This window comes from Carassius gibelio, chromosome A4, assembly GCF_023724105.1.
Source record: "Carassius gibelio isolate Cgi1373 ecotype wild population from Czech Republic chromosome A4, carGib1.2-hapl.c, whole genome shotgun sequence".
Taxonomy (NCBI): Eukaryota; Metazoa; Chordata; class Actinopteri; order Cypriniformes; family Cyprinidae; genus Carassius; species Carassius gibelio.
The window spans coordinates 35,466,866-35,483,901 of record NC_068374.1 but is presented as its reverse complement, the minus strand read 5'-3'; the positions used below and the strand labels follow the sequence as shown (position 1 = coordinate 35,483,901).

Below are 17,036 nucleotides of genomic sequence, written 5' to 3'. Positions count from 1 at the left end.
TTACACCCTAATAATTAGCTGACGGCTCAATAGTCTTATGAATCTATATCTGATTTTTTTCTGCGTGTAACGCAATGTGCGGGTCAGTAATTGAAAACGGCGGCCAGATGTATGTGTAGAGCCTCATTCATTTCACTTGGACACTCTGTGATTTGAGAAAACAATTTGAAGTCTTTGGTTAACCACCGTAAGCACACAGTACATGTATAATGTACTTAAGGGGGAAACATGGTTTCCCTCTGAAAAATGAATTTGTGCAGCACGGCCCCTGACTGAGCTGCATGTCGCAGCTTTTTTTTGCAGGAAATGTGCAGGACGCTGAACAGAGGGAAGTGTGTGCGACACGGCGTGTGCTTATATAAAGAGTTGGATTTCTCACAAAGCTCTTGTTTTTGTGCTTTTCTGGCCTGAGTAGCTTTGTGTGGGTGAAGAACTTGTAAAAGTTAAGTCATTTTTGTTTTTATGGCGCTCAGTTCAGTTTGAGTGTTGTAAAATTAATAAATTATGAAACAAAAGTGTCACTATTCAGTTCAATTTACTTAACCACTTACGAAACAAATTAAATTTTAGCAGCTCTACAGACAACTAGAAACTCAGAATTGCGTGATATAAACAGAATTTTGAGATATAAACTCAGAATTGCGCAAGAATTACGAGATATAAACAGAATTGTGAGATATAAACTCAGAATTGCGCTAGAATTACGAGATATAAACAGAATTGTGAGATATAAACTCAGAATTGCGCGATATAAACAGAATTGTGAGATATAAACTCAGAATTACGCGATATAAAAAGAATTGTGAGATATAAACTCAGAATTGCGCGATATAAACAGAATTGTGAGATATAAACTCAGAATTACGAGATATAAACAGAATTGTGAGATATAAACTCAGAATTGCGCAAGAATTACGAGATATAAACAGAATTGTGAGATATAAACTCAGAATTGCGCTAGAATTACGAGATATAAACAGAATTGTGAGATATAAACTCAGAATTGCGCGATATAAACAGAATTGTGAGATATAAACTCAGAATTACGCGATATAAAAAGAATTGTGAGATATAAACTCAGAATTGCGCGATATAAACAGAATTGTGAGATATAAACTCAGAATTACGAGATATAAACAGAATTGTGAGATATAAACTCAGAATTGCGCAAGAATTACGAGATATAAACAGAATTGTGAGATATAAACTCAGAATTGCGCTAGAATTACGAGATATAAACAGAATTGTGAGATATAAACTCAGAATTACGCAATATAAACAGAATTGTGAGATATAAACTCAGAATTACGCAATATAAACAGAATTTCGAGATATAAACTCAGAATTACACGATATGAACAATAATGAGAAATAAACTCAGAATTATGAGATATAAATTGAATTTTGAGATATAAATTCAGAATTATGAGATATAAATTGAATTGTGAGATATAAATTCTGAATTATGAGATATAAATTGAATTGTGAGATATAAACTCAGTATTGCGCAATATAAACAATTATGAGAAATAAACTCAGAATTATGAGATATAAATTGAATTGTGAAATATAAACTCAGAATTGTGCGATATAAAGAGAATTGTGAGATATAAACTCAGAATTACGCGATATAAACAGAATTGTGAGATATAAACTCAGAATCGCATGATATAAACAGAATTGTGAGATATAAACTCAGAATTGCGAGATATAAACAGAATTGTGAGATATATACTCAGAATGGGGTGATATAAACAGAATTGCGTGATATAAATTCAGAATTGTGCGATATAAACAGAATTGTGAGATATAAACTCAGAATTGCGCGATATAAACAGAATTGCGTGATATAAATTCAGAATTGTGCAATATAAACAGAATTGCGCGACATAAACAGATTTGTGTGATATAAATTCAGAATTGTGCGATATAAACAGAATTGTGAGATATAAACTCAGAATTGCGCGATATAAACAGAATTGCATGATATAAATTCAGAATTGTGCAATATAAACAGAATTGTGAGATATAAACTCAGATTTGCGCGATATAAACAGAGTTGTGAGATATAAACTCAGAATCGCGTGATATAAACAGAATTGTGAGATATAAACTCAGAATTCCGAGATATAAACAGAATTGTGAGATATAAATTCAGATTTCCGAGATATAAACAGAATTGTGAGATATAAATTCAGAATTGTGCAATGTAAACAATTGCGAGAAATAAACTCAGAATTGCGAGATATAAACAAAATTGCACAATATAAACTCAGAATTGTGCAATATAAACAATTGCAAGATATTAACACAGAATTGTGTGATATAAACTCAGAATTGCGCAATATAAACAGAACTGCATGCTATAAATTCAGAATTGTGCAATATAAAGAATTGTGAGATAAAAACTCAGAATTGCATGATATAAACTAAGAACGATATAAATATAAGTGCACAATATCTGATCTGTGCAATATAAACAACTGTGCGATATAAAAATAATTGAACAATATAAACTCAGAATTGCATGATATAAATAATTGCGAGATATTGACTCAGAATTCTGAGATATAATTAGAATTGCACGATATAAGCTCAGGATTGCAAAATGTAAGAACTCCGATATAACAAAATTAACTGCTTCGTTTTATAAATGCTGGTGGTGTGTCGTTCGTAAGGATCTGGCAGCCGCTGTGTGCAGTGGGGGGTCCATGTTTCAGAGCGGCGTGGTGCGAGCAAGAGTTTCCTGTACGCTCAAGAAGCAAATCACTCTTAGAGGAGATGTGTGTGCTGCTTTGTTTCAGAGACCGCAAAGCTCCCGTGAGACGGCTGAACACGTCAACAGGGTAAAAGAAGAAACCCTTCGTGAGCTGAAAGCTGTTTGTTCTCCAGCTACCTGAGGGACTGGCATGGACGGGGAGCCCAAAATCAACGAGGAACCTAAAGAGAGTGCCAAATTATCAGCTGAAGGTAATTTATCTCACATCTGGGATTCATCCAGGCTTTAGTGATTTCACTCCGACTTCACTGATCGTCTCCTCATCGCTGTCAGGTCGCACTCGCAGATGGCCCACACTTTATGTGCTGAGAGGAACATTAAGAGATATTTAGAGTTCAGTGCGATGTCCACGCAATGATTTCATGCTCATCAGCGCAGCTGGAAAACATGATATCAGAAATACCTACAGCACCACAGAGACCCTACACCAAAACGAACACAACATTTCCAAATCCACATGATTGATTTAGGAACTGAAAGGATATTTCAACACTGGGAACCCATTCTGTCTAATTCTGTCATTTATTGTTTCTGGTTAGTGCTACATGCTGTGACAGTCATTCAGAAGGCAGAATATCAGACCGTGGATGTCTGTAGTTGCAAATAAAACACAATAGAGAAAAAAAATAACATTTTATTGCCTAGAGATATATAAAACTTAGATATATAGTTCCTCCTAATTCACCTGTGTACATACAGAGTACTACACTCATGCAAAGCAATATAAACTATGCAATAAATCTCTGTCTTGTTATTATTAGACACGTCACAAATATCTAACTTTATTATCACACAGCTCTTTATATAAAGATATATATATATATTATATACAGTTTTATCCACATACATACAATGTACTTGCATAAAATAATACATACTGTAAATGATATACTATATACAATATAATACATTTTTTATTTAGTTTTAAAATAAAACTAAATATTTAATATATTTAAATTAGTTTGTTTTATATATATATATATATATATATATATATATATATATATATATATATGTATAATTTTTATATTCATATTTTTTTTCATTTATTTATGTATTTTTAACTAAATGTCCATATAGTTTTTATTACATTGTTAATTATTTTAGTAGATAGAAATGTTGCTTTGGTAACTAGCTGATTTTTTTTTTTTAAATATATATTTAATCTAATAAAAGGTTACAATTTAGTTTTCATGGTTTTCATTTTACCCTGATATAGCAAATCTCAAATGCTTAATTGTTTATCATTGCAAAAATAAAAAAATGGTATTATTGATCAGTTCTAATATCACTCGGCTTTAATCTGTTAAATGCTAATATAAGGCATGATAACATTATGATATTATAAACATTTACATCGTGCTTTTAAAGCTGCTTTGAAACAATGTGCATTGTGAAAATCGATGTATTAAATCCCTTTGATTAGACTTTTATACACACACTATAAAAGTGCTGGAATCAGAGATACCTGGGAGCAATTTGCTGAAGGACTGGAAACCAATTAAACCTGACTAATTGCCAGTCATTTGATAACCAGCAATCTCACCCGTGATTCTGTGCGGTTTTCTGTTAATGTCGTCATTGCAAAAGAGCCTGAAATCTCCCACATTCACAGAAAACATCTTACTTTTTTGGAGGCATAAAAATGGCATTCCAGAGTTGCATTGGAAGTGGAGCCTCAGTGCCAGCAATCCTCGAACACTGACATCATCCAAAACACATAAAAACTGCACACTCCACCCAGCTCATACATCGTCCTAGCAGAGTTCAGTTCATCTTCTTTGAGTCCATCACAGAGGAATAAACCTCTGCTCAAAGTGAGCATTCATAGCAAACTCTCCTCCGGTGCATGACGTCGTTTTTCCAAAAGTTTCCCTTTGCAGTCGAGGCTACACATCATTACTTCTACCTAGTTCTCTCTCACTCTCTGTATATAAAAATAAATTAATTAATCACGGAGAGGTGTTTAAAAATCCAAAATGCATAAATTACATTTAAAACATGCGTTCAGATGTTACAAAACACAAAATTAGATTTTTTTATTTTTTTTTGCATGATACAGAAAAACATTGATTAACCTGGTGAGGGATTTTTATTTTGAATTGTGCTTGTAAATTAAAATATCTAAACCATTAACAAATGTCAATCCCTATGTAATCTATCTGTATGTGTGGCACTGATTAATTCAGATTAATGCTGATGTCAGTTCAGTGTAAACAGATTAATAAATAAACGCGAAAGTAAATGAAATGCAGTGGTTATATTTTTTTTTTACTTATTTGTAGGCATCAAAGTAATGAGATTTTTTTTTCTTTCTTTGCAAAAGGCTACTAAAAATTGGGACAGATAAAATGTGCATAATTGTCAATTTAATAAAACAGCTTAGTTTTATATTACATTGTTCACAGAATATAATTTAATATTTTTCTATATTTGATTAAGGGGCGAAATATGGCACTGATATTCATTGGTGCACAAATTTAAATTGGATTAATAGATGCAATACAATTAACTGATAGAACTGGATATGATTAATGTGCAAAACTGATATTTAGAGTATTATAAATGAGTTTAGAAATAATCATGAAGAATTTTTCTTAAGAAAGAATCTTTCTTATTTTTCTTATTTTTTCTAAGAAAGAATCTTTCTTATTTTATATTTCTTCGGACTTCTAGGAATTCTTTTCCATTTACCCAGCATCCTTAGCAACAGTTCAAATGTTAATTTACATTCCCTGTAGAAATAGACGTTTTTTATATTAAAAACAAAGTAGCAAGCCAAGCCCAGATTTAAAAAGTAACGTAACACATTACTTTAAAGTAACTAAGTAATATGTAACATTGTAATGCATCAGTTTCCCCAACCCTGTAACTGTCGCAAAGCCAAAACAAAAACAGGAATTGAGTTAGCATGATTGCAAATTAATTACTGCTTTCATACAACAGTAAACAAGAAGTAGATTTTCTGAAATGTAGACCAATTTTTGGTCTATTGTACCAACAAAAAATGAGCAACCCACATTTTTGTTACCTTCCTAAATGAATCAGCATTTCTGAACCAATCAGGGATTCAACAGTCCATTCGTAAAAACTATCGCCTGCTTCGTTGCTGAATGAATCAGTCGTTTGGACGAATTGGTTGAGTGAATAATTCAACGACTCATTACGCAGTTTTCTGTTTTAAAACTGAAATACTCAGTATTCTTATACTGCTTTGGATTCCTGATTAAACAAGTTAATATTGTGAATATTAGACTCAATATCTTCTGGTTTTGACCGATGTTGTCTGAATGAATCAGCTCTTTTGAACCAACCAGTGATTCAAAGATCCATTCTCAGGGATGATCACCTGCTTTGTTCCTGAATAAATCAGCGGTTTGGATGAACTGGTTGTTTAGCTTCATAATTAAAGTGTCATTCCATTTAAAATAAAGAATGTAATATTTCACTCTTCAAATATTATCTAAAAAGATTGATCTGCATTGTAAATGCATCTAAATGCTGCTTTAGATGCAGCTTGTGTGCCTCTTCTGCAGGATTTGTTGATACTGATTTTTTTGTGTCTTATAGTTGTAAACATGTTTATTGATGAAATGTAAGAATCTGACATTAATTTTTCTAATAAGGTTAGAAAAAATGGCATTATAAAGGTAAAAATGCCTCTGGAAATAATTGTAAAGTGTCAAAAATCACTTATTAAATGCAAAGGTTCACATAGGTTGGGTTCACAGAAACCTGAAGTTAATAATCAAGACTTTTGACTTCCTTTTCACAGACGAGATTTTTTTGGCATTTCAACAACGACTTCTGTTCACACATGACCTCTAAATGGAAATAATGCTGTTAAATCTTTGGAAAAGGCTTTTTTGTTTTCCATTTTACTTTATCTTGCCAAAGAAAGCGCCAAAGTTCGTACACAAAAACCAAGGACTGTGAAAAGTAAAAAGGTGATCCTGTACATCCCAAGATCACTGGAACTGTGTTGAAAAGAGAGATAAAGAGGGAAACCGTGTGAATTCTGCCGTTAAAGACTACAAAATAAAGCGTAACCCAATCCCGTCGTTTAATTGGAGGAAGAGAGGAACAAGCCAGCAGCAGAACGGCTTTTATGCAGAGAAAAAAACGCTTGGTGCATGTTTGTCTTGCTGTCGCCTTTTTTCATCCCTAATCCTTACAACAACACAGCCTTCGGGAACTAATAAACGGACGGGTTCGATTTCCTCCATCCATGCCAAACACCACAGCTCTCACCTTCATGAGCTCGAGGGTCAGACGCGAGGAGAAGGTTTAGATTCTGGGCGTTCTCATCGGCTCAGTATTAGAGATCTGAGCACAAACACACCAGCCATCGTCCTCCAGCACATTTGTGTTTGTACAGTTCTTACACCGCGCTTCAAAGCGTCCAGACCCTCCCAAAGTAGAATCAACCGCGGCCCGTGAGAACGGCCAGCTCAGGAGAGGACCTGATTGAAAGCCGTGCCACTTCATGACCTCATTGCAGTTGCTGGCCGCCGGCGGCAGAGATGTGTTCGCCGATAACAGACGAGAGGCTGAGCGCGTGTGGTTTGAGTTAAGACCGAGACAAAAAGGCATTTGTTTGCAGACACTGGAAATGTTTAGCACATACAGGTGTAATTGCATAAAGTAAAAACAAAGCATTTCTACAAACTGAGATAAATCTGAACAGCAGAGCATGCAGAACATAATTAAATCGGTTTTAAATTAAGTTGATTTGTCATTTGTGTAATGCACAATAATGCACAGTCTAAGTAAGTTGCATATACATTATAAATATATATATAATATACACACTACTGGTCAAAATTTTGGGATCAGTAATGTTTTTTAAAGAACAAATCTTCTGCTCATCAAAGCTGCATTTATTTGCTCAAAAATACAGAAAAAAAAAATAATATTGCAATAATAATATTACAATATAAACTAATGGTTTCTATTTTAATATTCATAAAAATAAAATTTATTTCTGTGATGCAAAGCTGAATTTCCATCAGCATTACTCCGGTATAAAGTGTCACATGATACTTCAAAATGCTGATTTATTATTAGAATACTTAAAAAAAAAAAAAAAAAAAAAAATCAGGATTCTTTGATGAATAAAAAGCTTAAAAGAACAGAATTTATTCAAATGAACCTTTTCTAATAATATAGCCTTTATACCTTTGCTATCACTTCTTATTAATTTAACACATCCTTGCTGGAAAAAAGTTGTAATTCCTTTAGAAAAAAAAGAAAGAATAAAAATGTACTGACCACAAGCTTTTGAACGGTAGTGTATATTATTAGAAAATATTTCTATTTTAATTAAATGATCTTCTTTATTTTCTTTTTTCTTTTTTTCCATCATAGAAAACTAAAAAGTATCACAGTTTCCAAAAAAAAAAAAAAAAAAAAATGTACACTTGTTACTTTTTGTTACTTTTTGTTTTGTTACACACGTTACTAAATGTGTTACTTTTGAGTTACTTTTAAAACTTGGGCTGGGCTTGCTTGTTTGTTTTTAATATAAAAAGTTATTTTTTTCGAGTGAATGCATGTTCACATTTAGCCATCATTTTTACATAACAACACCTATGCATTCACTCCCGATTTCCCTCAGTACGGGGACAAGAGAGCTGTCAGTCAATAAATGGAAAAACAAAACATAAAAGTAATCTAAATGTTACTTGTGTTACTTGTATCCCAACACTGACAACAGGAGATAACAGAGCATGCACGACGAGGTAAGAAAACATCTGCTTTTGTCCTCATCTGGAAGGTTTGGTTCTGTCTGAATACCTTATAAACATCACACGGGCTCATGAAGAGGCTCAGAGATGTTTGGGTGATCTGTGATCCGTGTGGCAGCACTTGACCTCTGTTTTTTACAACACGATACGACATCAACAGTGACACACACTTTGAGAATTGCATGACTATCCCACTGTCTCACCACAGGCATTTACCATGGAAGAACGTAAACAGAAAAAGGAGATGTTTTAAACACCAGAACTGGAAGATGCTGCAGCGGTATATTTCAGGATGTGCACCAGGTGTTCATCTTCTCATCTGTGGCTTTGCTACGTGCAAAATACTTGCTTCTCTTTCTCCATTCTCTTCTTTTTTCCTCCATGAGATTTTTTCCTCTTGCCACTCACTTAGGCATCTTGCTCTTCTCCGTGGCCAAAGCCCTCGTCTGTTTATTTTCTAAAAGACGTATCAGGAAGTAGAGCTTCAAACAATGGCCTGAAGTTATAAACCTCATTCCTTTCTGTGGCCCACCTGGACGTAGCCATGAAACGGAGGGAAAATTCCAAGGGAATGGACGCACATGCCATTTCCAGGACTCGCCAAACAAAGACTGTCTGCAAGAAGCACATTTTTGGAAAGCACAGAAAGAAAAGTGTAACCTAGTTTACCGAGGTCCCAATTTCACCTCCTTTATAAAAGCTGCAACGCTTCCTGGTAAAGACGAAGGAACAGAAAAGACAAAGACAAATGCATTTTTATTTTATTCGTTTACAAGTCATCAGCATTTAAGTGCTTGGAAACACAATCTTTTTGAAATGGGTTTCAAAGTGCATGTTTTCGTAAATAACACCATTATCGTCTGTAAACTACAAAATAAAATGGATATTTGTGGAAACATTGATGCGTATGCGTTTTACGTGTTCATAGGTACTTGAAGAATGCATGTGTGTGTGTGTGTGTGTGTGTGTGTGCTACTGTTCTGGCATGAATACTGCAACATGTTTAGTTGTTTTCACAGATCCGTGTGATCCAATTTTAGTAAATCATTGTCGAGTAAAAGTACCATTACTTTGCTTAAACTCCGCCCCTGCAAGCTCACGTTCATCTGCCTCCATTTTTGAGAGCCACACCCACATCTCAACATCCAATCAACAAACAATGCATAGAACCAAGTCCCGCCTTCTTCTTGTGATGTATGTTGCCATATAGATTTGTTGCTTCTTTTGTTTTTAGGCACCCAAATGAGATCGTATATCTAGACTTCATGTGTTTAGTGATGTTTGATGGTCTGATGGTGCATTCAATATAAGTTTCCCTGCACTATTAGGAACTACCTCACAATAAGAAATGCTAGTGTGGATGATATGTTAATTAGTTATTGCACATTACACTTTTTTCCGTTTGAATTCATTGTAGCTGTGACTATTGATTGTAACTTTGCATTTCTAGAACATACTGTAAATGTATCATACAGATTTATTTTTTTGAATTTGCATTAATGCATTTGGCAGAGACTTTCCTTTAAAGTGACTTGCATTGCTTTTTCTTTTTCTTTTTTGCATGCATGCAGTTCTTGCATTCCCACACACAGAATAACTCACCCAGAGCTATTTTTAAACATTACCTCAAACAAGAACGGAGGTCAGCAGCCCCTTTTCCCCAATCGTGCCCATGTGTGTTCCACAAAAAGTGTTGCGTTGATCACTTTAACAGAAGAGCTATTCAGTTTGAGTTTTCTATTTAAAGAAAGACCCCTAGATCTGCTACCTGGACTTCCTTCACTCGTTTGTTTACCTCAAAACCTCCCGGGAGGCCGAAAGGAAGAGTGTGAATTCTTGAACATTTGGTGCATTTCAAAGCTTGTGTCTCTTGAACCTGTGAGCCTCTGGAAGATTTGCCTTTCTGTTACGCACCCTTGTTATTTGGGCTCCTTTCACAATTGAACCATTGGATATTTTACTTTGGGTTTCTGCAGGTCATAAAAAGTCTTATTTTGTCCACAAATTAAGGACTAAAAAATGTCTTAATTCAGAGAAGAAAGTCTTAAATTAATAGTCACTACAAAAAAATTTATAACTTGGTATTTTTGTCTTTTTTTCCCTAAATATTCTTAAATCAAGATACATTTACTTTAGATGCAAAACAAAGGTAAAAAAAAAATCATAAATATATGATTAAAACAAAAACAAACAAAAATATCTGTCAATGAGCTATAAAGACTGATTTTTCAGGGCCTGTGAAAGATTTGATTTTGTGATAATTATAAGCTCACTTAATTTTGACCGATTTCTAAAAAACAACAACAACAACAAGACTTCTCATTTGATTTTGCCTTTAATTTAAGAATCTTTAGCCATTTACACGGGAAAATATATTGAGGAAGAACATCTCATTTTGAAATGTGATCAAACGTTACAGTTACATTTATTTGAAATGTTACAATGTTACATTAAATTATTTCAGTAGTAATGGAGATCAGTTTGAAACTGTATTTTCAAACTTTGAACTGTTTCTAATACAACTCGTGTGTTGTTCCCTATCTAGTCATTTACTACATTCAACATACTGACATGTTGAGTTCCGTTAAATGAATTCCTTGAATTGGACTTAAAATTATATTAAAGGTTTCATAAATATTCTTTTTTTTAATGGAAGAAAGTTTTCTGAGCCTGGTAAGGAGTGTAACATTTCCATCAGACGCTTGAGATATTCAGCCAATCACAACGCAGTAGACAGCTGCATAGCCAATCAGAGCACACCGAGCTTTTGTTTTTGTTTTTTTGAGCTTTGTATACATTTTTGTGTTTCAGAAAGAGGAGAAAAATATATATTTTTTCTTCCTTAAACCATTCAAACACATTGGATTACACCAGATGCACAAAATAATGTTCTTTTTAGCAACGTCCCACAGAAAATTTAATTTGCTAAAACTTGTGGCTGTGCCTGAATGCTCATAAAGGCGATCTTTCAACACAATCAAATACCTCATCTCTCATTCAGCTTATCCGCCGTTTGTCCGATTTAATATAAACGTGGTCACTTCAGACAGCGAATGACTCTTATTAAACTAGACACGGGCCATTTATCAAGCACCTGCACCACAGAGAGCAAACCTCTGCTCAAGTCATCACCTGCGGTTCCTCACGGAGCTCACCGCGAAAAAACCTGGAACAAAACCCATAGTCTGATGGAAAACAAGCCTATTTCTGGAGTTTCTATTAACATCCCGACTGCTTTGTTTCTGAGGTTCATTACAAAGTGTGAGTGATGTGACAAAACTAAGTTAATATAATTTATACTTCTTATCGTTAGATGTTAAATGTCAGTTTCCAATTCGTCTTTTAGGAAATGCTTTTGCACATATGTATATTTTTTTGGACAACGTATTGAGTAGAGACCGTAGAAATTAGAAGAAAGGAGATTAGAAAAGACTTACTTAATAGAATTATGATTTGTGCATAATTATGCAAGCTACTAAACGCTGATGATGTGATGAAGTGTGATTTATTTTATTTCTCTTTGATTTTTCATATCAATATGATACATTTCATGTATTCATAAATGTATCAAGTTAGGTGATACATTTAAAGTATCTAGAATCCAGAATATCGTAAAGAGATGATGCTTACAAAAACCACTCAACACACTCCCAAAAACACCCGAGCATCATGGAGACGACTTTTTTTTAACGTTACATTAGTACGAATCTGTAAATGAGAGCAGGCTGTTAAACTGTGCTGTGATTTATCGATTATGGACACTTGCAGGAGATTTGCAGTCTTGGGTGGCAGTGGAAATCTGCAAGCCATTAAAAGACTTCTTAAAGATTCTTTCATGATTAGATACAAGTTCTCCCCGTTTGGGTTCTGTAAAGTTTTCAAGTCACTTTTCATAAAGTAGCATTTAATTAAATTGCATTAGGACCGTAGGTGGCTTCTGAGCTTTAGTGTGTTGTTTTGTTAAGTATCTTGATTTCCTGTTATCGTCACCCGTTGGTTTCATTGCTTTCTGGAGTGTGGAGAAAGTAGATTAAACCACAAGCTTGAACTATTTTTGGCACTAGGTTTATTGGGCCTGTTTATAATAATTTACACAACTGCATGTAATAGAAGTTGTGCTCGTGCCAGTAATGAGCTCTGAGACTCTTTGTGTGCAGCCTCCAACTGAGGAAGTTGTGAGAAATGTCCGAAACAAATCAATTCTGAACAAAACAGGATGACTGTTCTAGAAGGAAGAAAACGCAGCGTCTTAGTTTCGTTACATTTGATTGATGTTGTGTCTTGATTATTACATAATGTGTGTGAAGATTCAGAACAGTTGTTATGGTTGTCTTTCTCAGGATGTTTTTTAAGACAAGGGTGAGCATTGATATACGCACACTTTCTAATGAACACGAGGATGCACAGTTATTCAAAGAAACCAAATTAACCTGTTAAATGCTGGTTCCTTTTTTGGAGCGTAGACCTGAAAATGTTACAGTATTTCATGTTAAATTAATGTAAACTTGGCAGATTATTATAGAAGTGAAAAAAGTTATGTATAGAAGTTTAAGATTCTGTAAACTAAATGCAAAAAAAAAAAATTTTTTTTTTTTTAAATATTTTATATAAAATATATGTTCTCTAAAACTGCTTGGAAATCCAAAATTGAAATCCGAAAAATTGAAATATGACAGTGTTTTATTTTTAACTCAACCTCTAACAAACACATAAAAGACGTCTGGCGAGAACCATTGAATTTGTTTTTTTTTCTTTATTTATTTTTTCTTTACAATCAAAGTGTTTGCAGGACATTTTCTTCTGAAAAAAAAAAAATAAAATAATTGAGTGGAGCTTTACCAGATTTTTTCCCGATTTTAATCACTATTTCAAAATAAAGGTCTGGACTCTCTCACTAACTCTAATGAGTACTCGTTACAAATTAATAAATTACTGTTGCTCTCTAAAACATATAAAACATCACAGTTTGTCCAGATTACTTTAGGTGTACAGTAAGATATTACTGTTATAAACATGTAATAACACATAGTCAGTAACAGTTAAAAAGAACATACATTATATATTTGCAACATTCATGAAGAAATGCCAATGAATTTGTTCAAAGAACTCCAATGGCTTTTCATTTGCCAAGTCATTATGTTGAAATGCCTACTTTCTTCAATCAGGTACGGATATATATATATGTATGTATAATGACATCTTGTTAAAACACTCACGTTATAGACATAAAACAAGTTGCTGTTTTGTTCTGTGCATGGCTTTGTGACGTGCTTTAGAGTAAGGCATTTAAAACCAGGTTGCTCCAAGACAATGATCCCTTATAAATTAATGAAAAGTCACTTTAGATTGACTTTAGACGTTTACTTGGGACCCATTTAATTTGTTGTGCTAACCAGGCCTCCGATTTATTTGATAAAAGCTAGATGTTCAGTGCACTAGCAATGCAAAGGTCATAGGTTCGATTCCCAACCGAGAACTGATTAAATCTACCTTGAATGCAATGTAAGTCACTTTGGATAAAAGCATCAGCTAAATGCATAAATGCAAATGGTGTAGAACAAGAGGGACGGGCTCCATGGCTATTTCCGGGTCCATTGTTAAACCATCTACAGTCAGATGTCCGATCTCAGACATAGGGCTCCCCAAAACCACAAGCCCAAACACACTTAGCTTCGGGCCGAGCCACAAAGGCCTGCTGTTCACCTCCCCTCTGACCAACACACACCCGACATGTTTAGACAACAGCAGTGCGGTCCAAAACACACAACCAGTTTCACCGCTGAAATAAATCTCAATTTCCTTCAGCCTTTCTCTTCATTTTGCAGTTATGTAATGAATTAGCGACCGGGTTGACTGCTGAAACCACCCACCATCGCTCCTCAGTGGCCAGTTATAGCGAGACTTCGCGATCTTCACTATGTGTCGTGTCTCTGTCGATCTACATAGCTTGTCCTGGTACAGCGTGAAGGAAACTCCGAACAGCAAAGCCATGTCAGATTTAATGGAGCTGTCAGGAGAAGCTAAGGTGTGTTGCCAGTCATTTTCCAAATAATTACCCTTTCTAACAGAGGCCTGATTGTGTTGGGCCATGTGGTCCGAATGCAGAAGGTGCAGGAGGGAGCCGAGCGCGGGGAGAGCCAGAACGTCTGGGGGGTTCATCTATGATTCACACTAGTGGCTGTGTGGGCCACGTCAATGTTAGCCGCTTCGGAAAAATTGGCACAGTATCCTATTCTTTAGACCTGATTCGGAAGAGCCCTGTTGGAGCGAGCGAGTCAATTAGAAACAGGAAGTGCATCACTGCTGAGTAACACGGGTGGGTGGAGTGACCATGACATCACTTTAGGAGCGATTGCACAAAACGGTGGGTCACACGTAAGACTAAGTCTCTCTGAGCCCTAGAGAGCGCAAGTTAAGACAGTTCTTAAACTCAAAATATACTGACATTTTCAACATTCATACCACTTTTGTCTTGAGCTAAATCTTTTGTTCATGCACTTTAAAAAAAAAAGATTTTAAAGGGAATTGTTTGCACTCATTTGAAAGTGACTAGAGTGTTTTATAGTAGTAGGTGTTTGTTTGTCTCATGCATGTCATTTCCTGATCTGGGGTGCATTTCCCAAAAGCATAGTTGCTAACTAAGTTAAATTTCCCACAATTTCCCATTGCCAACCAACTAAGTTGCTAACAGGTCAGCTTTTGGGAAACGCACCCCTGCTTTGGGGAAGATTATACTGACGTCTGTCGGATGCTATTGTTCTCAATTAAATTATTAACAGTTGAATGCATAGGTTTGCATACTCCTTAGTGAATAAAAACCTTGGAGAATTATATATACATATATAATATTGGAGACAAAAGATCTTGTTTACATGACATCAGTGTACTAAAAACGATCATGGGTCCACGAAAATAATTTTGTATAATGCATGCCAATACAAACAATCAATATGGCGAAAGAATGCACTGTTTGCATGGAGATTATAATGGTGTAATTTTTAAATACTTGCACTTTGAAACTTGTTTATGTTTTCAGGTGTTGTCTTGGAAACTAATTGTTCGAAATGCTTCAATAGCCTCTTGGTCAAGACTATTTGCATTTATGCATTTAGCAGATACTTTTATCCAAAGTGACTTACATCGCATTCAAGGTACATGTTATATAGCATATTTCCCACAAGACAAAATATTAAGAGTTCTCACTGATTACTGTTTAGGGATGATTGCGTTCATTTGGTTGCACCTTTTTGAGCATCAAATGATTATAATGCATCAGATGCATCAAACAACATTTCTTTGTGTTTTGCGTAACATCTTTAGTGATGCACAGAAGAAAATTAAATAGGTTTGGAACAACATGAAGACATGAATAAACGATGCCAAACTTTACATTTTATGTCGACCTACTTTAAGTTATCAGCTTGTAAATCGGTGACGTTCATGTACGTGTATCTTGATTCAGATTCAATCAGTGTGCATAGGAACAGACCTGCATGTGGGTGTATTTGTGTGTGTGGTCAGGTTGAGTGCTCTGAACGTCTGGGTTATGGGTGTCCTGTCATGACTAGACAGACAGCTTGTTCAGACGCCGGGTCTCCAGTGTTTGTGCAGTCTCAGAAAAATCCCTGCATGGCAGACCCAAAATAATCAGGCTGTAAATATTTGCACAAGTTAGAGCCACATAATCACTCAGGGCTCTTACCTGCCGTGGGTCTGGGCTTTATGTTTCCTGTTTTAATCATACTGCATGGATGGCCACTGACACACACACACACACACACACACACACACACACACACTCTACAGCTCTCACTTTTGACCACTTCAGGATATTCAGCCTGTACCTTAAATCCGGAGATTAACAAATCCTACTGGAAGCAGGGACTAAAAAAGCAAAGTGTTTCTCAAGCCTAACCATTCATAACACAGTACAGGACGCAAAAGATAAACCAGTGCTAGCGTTAGACCGTCCACAATCCAATTACTGACGCACACAAAAAGCCAAGATTTGACCAAAGGCAATAGTGACACAATGTTACAATGTATCACTTTTAAAAGTAACTTTCCCCAACACTGCATACAAGTCTATTGATGTATAAGCCATTTTAGATGTAACTAAAGTTTCAGATGTTTACATGTCCGTCTTGGTTCATAATCAGAATTAATTGCAAAGTGGAGTGAAAAATTGATCATGCTCATCATTCAGCCATTAACATGCTGTTACATTAATTTACTGTAAATCGCACCACAGGAGACAAAGTGGATCTTCAATCATATTTAGAGCAAAGTAAATCATTAGAAAAACGTGCGGTGAATGTTTGTACCAAAACATTGCTTTCTCACATAATTTCGAGAAACTTCCTGTTTTCAAGGAAAGGAAAAAATGAAGGAAAGAGAAAAGAGAGGGGAAAAAACAAGGAGTACGCAGAAGCGAGTCTGTTTTGAAGACAGGGTTTGTTTAATTACTCTGTGTGTGCTGTAATCCAGGAAATGCGGCCATGCAGAATCCA

The 17,036-nt window shown here is 35.1% G+C and overlaps 1 protein-coding gene across 1 annotated transcript in view; it reads left to right on the top strand.

Annotated features, from left to right (window-relative positions):
• LOC127979515 (parathyroid hormone-related protein) overlaps positions 1–17,036 on the top strand; it is an 85,999-nt gene that overhangs the window by 12,925 nt on the left and 56,038 nt on the right. The window contains exon 4 of the mRNA XM_052585042.1: positions 2,805–2,970. The gene's annotated coding sequence lies outside the window, so the exon portion shown is untranslated. The remainder of the gene's footprint in view (positions 1–2,804; positions 2,971–17,036) is intronic.